We start from the raw sequence: 8,933 nt of genomic DNA on the forward strand, positions 1-8,933 counted from the left end.
AGTAGTAGTAGTAGTAGTAGTAGTAGTAGTAGTAGTAGTAGTAGTAGAAGTGATAGGCTTAAGTTAAGCTCTAATAAGTAATTGTTTATATCTCTTATTTCACCCTGTGTCCTTGGTAAATATAGCCTAACTTAACACTTATAACAACACTAAGGTTTTCTTCACCACACAAAACCTTACTCATCTTTTTAAAGATCAAATCAACTAGTACCTTTCTAATGAAGTATTCCTGTGATTCTTCAACTTTCCCATCTCCTTCAGTAACAATGTTCATTTATAATCCTAGGATAGTTCTCTAATGCATTATCTTTTGTTTTACGTATTATTTTTTTTAAATATGTTTTTAATTTATAGGAGAAAACACCCATTTCCATAACATAGTACAATAAAAATGATGATTATACATGAAGCTGCAAATCTACTATGCACAAATTGCTGTTCCTTCCACATATTCAACACAATTATCATGGAAATTTCTTTTTTTTTCTTCCCTTCTCCATTCTGCCCTAGAGATGATTACCATTAGACATAAATAGGTATAGAACATGCATTCATATGAATATACATGTACAAACACATACCTACTTCTATTTTTCAGTTATTTCTCTGAATGCAGATATTAACTATCTTCCCATGTCCTTTATGGTAAATTTGGTTATTTATAATTGACAAATGATTTGCTTAAAGTCATTCTTCAAACAATATTACTGTTATTGTACACAATGTTTTCTTGGTTCTGTTCATTTTACTCTTTGTTATTTCATATAAGTCTTTCTATGTTTTCTAAAATCATTGAGCTCATCATTTCTTATACCATAGTTTAACGATAATTTGAAGACCCCTTTTTTTATTGGCAAGTTAGCAGGTACTTAGAACTTAGTAACTAATCAAACCTCTGTGAAAGAAACTGAAGCTATGAACCCCTGTTCCTGATGTAACAGAAAAGAGTTGGCTGAAACAGGAAGTAGCTATTGCTGCATGTATATAAGAGAAGCCTCAGAGAGGCACAGTCAGAATTTCTTGGGACAAGAATCTGGAGGTAGAGCAACTACAGAAGAGAGAATCGAGAACTGAGTCAGAATTTCCTGAGAACCTGTGGTAGGGGAGATTCTTCTGAACAGGAGCCCAGGAGCCCCCTCCCCCCAGGCTGGAAAAGGTGATTCTGATTTTTTTTTTTTTAACAAGCAGTAGAAGACTGAGGAAGCATGACTGGGATGCAGGGACTTTTTTTGTGACTTGGTTGAGACTTATATTCTTGGGAGTAGTAATTGTGAGGGATTTGAAATGGATTAGACCCTGTGAACTTCATTGTGAAGCAGAATCTTCTCAGAGAGCTGGACAAGGAACTGGGAGCTGTCTGCCATTGAACCCAGGTGACAGTCTGGTGAATCCAGGTAGAATCTGGGACTATGGAAGGGGATCCAGGGAATCTGAGAACTGGCCCTAAGTCAAGATGAAAAGACCTCTCTGTGGGTACTGAGTAATGATAAAATTGTAGTGTACAAGTGACCTAGGGGTGGAGGGTCTGTGTATTTTTTTTTTTTTTTAAGCAATTGGGGTTAAGTAACTTGCTCGAGGTTACATGGTCAGTTTTTTTTTTGTGTGGGTGTTAAGTGTCTGAGGTCAGAGGCAATCCCGGGTCCTCTTGACTCACTACGCCACCTAGCGGCCACTCTGTTTTTTTCTAATGATTTTACTTAGTGATTAATGATACTTGGTAATTGATTGCTGAATAAGTGATTGATTGAGCTAATTTGGTGTGCTCCATTAAGTGGAAGACTGACTATTGTACTTTGAGATGCTTGTTCTTTGTTCTAAATAATGTGACCACTTTGGTGAAAACTATTGGCCATCTTAATGATAAGCTTTTGTGAATATTATATTGTGATTTTCTGTGATAAGTTATAATGTTGTTAATGTTGTACCTTGATTTTCTGTGAATGTTTTGCTTTGATTTGTTATGGAATAGATAGGGTGTTCACTATACTGTGTAATCAAAACCTTAAAGAGCTGCCCACAGTAGCATTCTTCTGGAAAGCTACTCATGCAGGGAGTTACACATAGCAGTGTTCCATCACAATCAAATTCCCTTGTTCAGTCATTCCCCAATTAATGAGTATCTCTGTAGTTTCTAGTTCTCTGCTGGTGCAAAGGTAGATGGTATAAACGTGTTAGAGCATATAGGTTCTTTTCCTTTTTTGCCTAATTATATTTGGAAATAGATAAAATAGTGGTATTCCTGGGTCAAAGGGTATGTGTAGTAGTCAATAACTCTTATGGATTATTCCAGATTGCTCACCAAAGTTTTGGAATCATTTTATAATTCCAACAACAATGAATTAGTGTCCCAATTTTTCCACAGTCTCTCCAACATTTGTCACATTCCCATTCTGTCATTTTAGCCAATCTGATACCTGTAAAATGATATCTCAAGTTTATTTAAATTTGCATTTCTCTAATCAATAATTTATAGAGTTTTTATATGACTATATTTTTTTTAATTTCTTCATTGGAAAACTGTTCATATCCTGTTCATACTTATATCTATCTGTTATCTTGCATTACACTGCCTTCCTGGCTTTGTAGAGTTTGAGGAATCTGGGCAGAGAGTTCTGAACACTCTCTCATATGTAGCAGGTTTGAAAATTGCTTTTGTTTAAGTGTTTTTCACTTTTATCTAGAAAAGTTTGTTAGGTGAATTGATGGGGGCAAAATCACAAGTAATGGTAATATAAAAACAAAAGTCTGCCTGAAGTATTAATAAAATAAATAATAAAGATATTTTTGTTTGTTTGTTTACATTATGCCTATTTGTATTGCTGTCAACTTTTACTAGATTGTAATTTTCTTGAGGGTAAGTACCACCCGTATCTAAATTCATTTTTATGACCTCAGCACCAGGCACAGTACTCTAAACACTGATAGGAATTAGCAAATAGAGAATTAACCTTCTAATTTTTCAGGTAGATATCAAAATATCTGTCATAATTATGATGTAAGGTTCCATGAAATGAATCTAGTTACATATTTAACACCATTCTAGGAAAAGACAGTCAGAATTTTTTGCTCTAAAGTTCTTTCTAGACCTCAGGAACAACATTTTTTTGCTACTAATTTTGCCACTAATCCACAAAAACTGTATATATACAGAGAGAGAGAGAGAGAGAGAGAAAGAGAGAGAGAGAGAGAGAGAGAGAGAGAGAGAGAGAGAGAGTTTATAACATTATTTATAACATTATAACCCCAAGCTTTTGAGTTTTAAGTTTTCCCCCCCTCCTTCCCCTTACCTCTTGCCAAGATGACATGCAATTTGATATAGTCTCTTCATATACATTCATATTAAACCCATTTTCATATTAGTCATGTTGTCTTTTTAAGGCTTCTCTGAACTCATTGCAAACAATACATCTTTGCTTTGTCAGTCAATACAGAGCTCTAAGATAAGTGACTAAAAAAACAAGTTAGAAATATTTAACTGTTGACCTTTCTATATGTCAATGCAATGACTGGCCTAGTCCATGAATTACCAAATAGAATAAGAAGGTGGGGAAGGAAAAAGGAAGAAGGACCTTAATTATGGGTCAGATACTCTTCAAAGTGCTATTGATACAAATACAAAAAAAAAAAGCAAGACAGCCTCAGTACACAAAAAAGTTTACATTTAAATGACTGAAGACAAAGCGCAAAGGTGAGTTTGTGAGAGGGGGAATGTTCAGGATGGGTGAGGTTGCTCCAGAAAGTACCACCTTTTGAAATTGAGAAGCCAAGAGCAGGACCAGGAAGCAAATGACAGTCATATTGAATCTGTTTACAAAATGGGGTGTCCATGAGCAAGTCACCAGTGGAGAGAAAGGAATGGATCATACAGAGGGATTTTCCTGGGTGAAAAGATCCCAGGAATGGTTGTATATTCCAAGTCAAGGAGGCCTTGTATGATGGGGGAAGTTCCCCATGAGAGGGGGGCAGAGGTAGTAAAGGCTTTGAAGTTTATGAGCCAGTAAAAGAACTGTTCTATGCCATGGCATTTTGTTATGGAAATGCTTTATTTGCTTTCCAATCTTCCCTATTCCCCTCCAACAACAACAAAGCACCACACTCCAATGTCTTTTCCCTCCACTTTAAAAAATGCGAGATGTTGAAAATAATACTTACAAACTCCTTGGCAACATAATCACAAGTATTCAAATAAAGAAAGCCCAAAGTTGAAATTTGAATGTATATCTAGGGCATTTTTTCCCTCTCTCAGGCAAAATAGTCAGTGAAAAGAAACCCAAGTAAAATCTGTTCAAATCCTCATATTAATAGTCTCATTTTGCATGAACAATTCAATTACAGACTGAATAATTTCCTAGGCAGGGTAAGCCCCTTAATTGTGAGATTCCAATCTCTAATTATATTGGTAAGTGGTTAATGGAGGTTCTGGCTATTAGAAGCCCCAGAGTATAAAGCTTTATTTTCCTTAATTCAAGCTGTGGGGATATTTCATATTCTTCCCATTGCCTTTGGTCAAACTTAGTTTCATGTTTCCTCTGGAAACTTAGTTAATATTAATAACATTTCAGTGATTATAATAATATATTTCAGAAGAATTTACTTTTATTGGATTCTAATAAAGTATGCCCATACATTTTAAGAGCAATCTCTATTATGTCTTTGATCCTTATTGATGTCTTGTTCTATTTACAGGTATCATCATTGTACTTCATCACACTATTATATCTTGCTTTAATTTTGGTTTCCTTTGTGGTTCCACAAGTAATTGACATCTAAATATTTGGGAGTGATATTTGGTAAAGATAAAAAGGAAATCTTTCTGCACATCCTTCTTGACTTCTGTCTTGTGTATACTCGGGCAAAGTTATTATCAAATTACTTCTCTAATTTCTCCATCAGTGCCTCAATGAGGTTTACAGATGGGTGACATAGCTGAGACAGAATAGGAACTCCCTGATAAGTTCTGTCTTTCTAGGAAGACGTCGGTTAAGGTCTGATGTCTGGGACTGGTCTACTAATCCACAGAATTTCAAAGAGATTCTTTATTAAATGATTAACAAGATGAATTGATTTCAGCAAATCCTCAATTTTTTTTTATAAGCAATTGGGGTTAAGTAACTTGCTTAAGGTTACATGGCCAGTTATTTCTGGGTGTGGTGCTGAGTATCTGAGCCCAGATTTGATCCTCAAGTCATCCTGACACTGGAGCCAGTGCTCTTACTCGCTGAGCCACCTGGCCGCCCCTAAGCAATTGGGGTTAAGTAAGTTGCTTAAAGTTACACCACTAGGTGTTTCTGGGTGGGTGCTAAGTGTCTGAACCGGGGATTCGATCCCCGGGTCATCCTGACACTGGAACTGATGCTCTTACTCGCTGTGCTACCTGGCCGCCCCTCGGATTGTTTAATAAGATAATCCATGGAAAGGTTATGATGCAATTCAGGAGATGGAGCAATGTTGTGCAGCCGATCAAGAGCTAAATATGGAGTCAGGAAGTCCTAAGATAAAATTATCCTTCAGACATTATTAAATGTGTTGCACAACCCTCCCTTACTTAAATCTAATTCACTTGCAAGTCATAGCAGCATCTTCCTGATGTCATGGTCCCTTTTGAGAACAATGGACAAACCACAACTGTGTAATTCTGAGCAAGTCACTAAATTTTTCTGTGCCTCAGTTTCCTCTTTTGCTAAATGAAGGGGTAGAACTTTATGGCCTCACACATCCTTCCAAAATCCTCATTCTACTTCCTTCTCTCTGTTGATTATTTCTAATTTATACTGGATATATTTTATTTCTACATACTTGTTTCCATGTTGTCTTCTCCATTGACTGTGATCTTGAGAGAAGGGACTGTCTTTTGCCTTACTTTGTATCCTCTACCCTTAGCACAATGTCTGATTCATAATAAGTACTCAACGTATGTTTATTGACTGACCAATATTCCAGGCACTGTGCTGGAAATTGGGGATATAAAAATAAAAAGAAATTACTTCTTAACCTCATGCAATTTACATTTCATCAGGGAATACATCATTTTCATGAAAGAAATGCATGCAAAGTATGTTTAAAAAAACAAAATTCAATATAATTTTGTGGAAGAACTAGTAACTGAAGAAAATCAGGAAAGGGTTTGGTCATGTCTCTGCTGAGGTATGCAGACTTAGCAAATCCCCCCACATTAATGAGATTTGAAGTATGAGTCTAGCATGCTTGCTTTTTGAGGACCATCCTAGCTAAGTTTAGAGTGACTCATCCCTCTGTTGGCCAAAATGAGATGTGGTTTTTGGACACAACTCTCATAAAACATCTACTAAGTATGAAATCACCTATCCTTTTACTTGAGACTCTTTCTGCAATTTCAAGGAAGCAAAGGTGTCAATGACTTCATAGCAATTTATTGATGGCATAAGATAAGAGGTATAAAAAAGTTTAAAAATTAATTTTACTTAATGAGGAATTAAGTTTAATAATATAGTTCCCACTCAAAGATGTTATATAATCATTGAATAAATGTTCACAACATATGTATATATAATTCTGTATATATGTACATACACTTATATGAATGTATATTGATATATAGAATCTCTTTATGTGTATATATGAATAAACACATATTTACTTATGTATATATGTATACAAAAACACATGAAATACATATTTTTCATAGATTAATTATAGAAAGGAAAGGTATAATAAGATATTATTGGATTAAATGAAATCTTAATATAAAACTACATCCTATTACTCTTTAATAAGAAGTGACATAATTCTCTTTTATGGAGAGAGGCAGTAACAGTCACTCAATAGGAATATTGAGTGACTGGTGATTGGTCATAGCCACACAGCTTTCACAAAGTAGTTTCATCAGCCATAAGAAACAATCATGACAGGTGTCAGTATTGTATAGTGCGACCCTTGATCCTCCAAATGGCGGCAGTCTCTTTTCTCTCCAGCTCATTGACTAAGGTATTTAGCAACAGAGATATCGGCACACTAGAATACTCAATGCTCAGTAGGAATAGAGAGAGAGTCACTGAAGGTCAGTCAACAGGGAATATTTTACGGTTGTAGAGAAGAAAGGCATTCATTCATGAAGGAGGGAGTTAAACCTGCTGGTTAAGATAAATATGGAAAGGAACAAACTCAGGGCACCAAATAAGCCATATACCCAATAGTAATGTGGTCTCCTAGGAAGGAGCTGTATAAGAACACATAGAGAAGAGAAAAGACCCTAGGTTCTGCAGAGATACATATGTGAAATATCTTGGCAAATGTGCTCCTTACAGGTGAACCTAACTAAAACATAGTCTTCTAATACACTTTACATATATGTGAGAATGTGTACCCCAAGTTTTCAAAGACCTAGATTTATTATTTTATTGGTAGACGAAACTCAGATTAAGAGATTTCCCTCTACCAGTGCATGTTGGCATCTTTAACTCAAATTATGTTGAGGTTAAGTGACTTGTACATGATCACACAGTCAACATCTATCAAAATTGGGACTTGAAGACATCTTATTGGCAACTGTCTCTCAATTTAGTATACTAATTTACCTCTCTATTTTAAACATACATTTAGTAGGGGCTAATTTCATATCCTATATTTAAATTAACTATATTAGACAAATAAGTAGGAGGGCAACATGGCTGCAGAGAATTTTATGAGAAAAAGTATATATGACTATTGTGAAAGCTGCAATAGGTTGAATAATGTAATATTCTAGCCAAAAAGTTGATGCAACCTAAAACTACATCAATCTTATTAAAGTATCTAGAAAAAGTAGTGAATAATTTTGTTATATTTTATTTATATCTGGTCACTTGTATGATGCTGTCTTTGGTCCTGGGCATGATATTTTAGGAATGTCCTCTTAATTTTCAGAGAAAGTCAGCCATGATATTGAGGGTTTTATGGCATAGGAGAAACTGGAGGTGTTGAATTTCTTTTTCCTTCATATTTTATCTCTCTCTTCCCCCTTTCATAAGTTTATCTATCTTTTCTGCTCCTTCATTTTAAGTGTGTGTGTGTGAAGGAGAGAATATTCCAATATGATCAATTCATCCTCATTCCCTCTGCCTGTGTAGTTTCCTTCTAAGTGATCAGATAATCATAAAGTTGTTAAAGTTTTACATTTATCATCCTCCTATATAGAAATGTAAACAATTCATCTTTATTGAATCTCTTATGATTTCTCTTTTATGTTTCCCTTTTTATGTTTTACTTGAATCTTGTGTTTGAATGGCAAATTTTCTACTCAACTCTGATCTTTTCATCAAGAGTGCTTGAAAAATTTCAGTTTCATTAAATGCCCCTCTCCCCATCCCTTTTCTTTTTCTTTTCTTTTCTTTCCCCCAGGAGATTAAACCTAAATTTTGCTGGATAGTTTATTCTAGGTTATAATCTTAGGTCTTTTGCCTTCAGGAATGTTTTATTCTAATCTGTCTGCTTCTTTAATGTGAAAGCTGCTAATTCTTGTTTGATTTCAACTGAGGCTCCACAATATTTGAATTGTTCATTTCTAGATTGTTTAATATTTCCTCCTTGACCTCAAATAAGTTTCATATATAGTTTTATATATCTGAGGGCTATCATTTGGTGATCTCTTTGAGGAGGTGATAGGTGTATTCTTTCGATTTATATTTTATTCTTTGGATATAAAATATTTGGCATTTTTATTTTATAATTTCTTGAAAAATAATGCCCTGGATCTTTTTAAAGCCTTTGTTTTCAAGTAGTTCAATAATTCTTAGATTATCTCTCTTTATAAGTCTCTTGTTTTTTCAATGAGATATTTCATATTTTCTTTGATATTCTTCTTTTTGTTTTATTGTTTCTAGATTTTTCGTGGAATAATTACTTTACACTTCCTCAATTCTTATTTTTAAGAAATTACTTTCTTCAGTGAGATTTGCATCTCTTTTTTCATTTAGTCA

Source organism: Petaurus breviceps, unplaced genomic scaffold (assembly GCF_028583685.1).
Source record: "Petaurus breviceps papuanus isolate PSGF00001 unplaced genomic scaffold, PetGlider_PUasm1.0 173, whole genome shotgun sequence".
In the NCBI taxonomy this organism is placed as follows: Eukaryota; Metazoa; Chordata; class Mammalia; order Diprotodontia; family Petauridae; genus Petaurus; species Petaurus breviceps.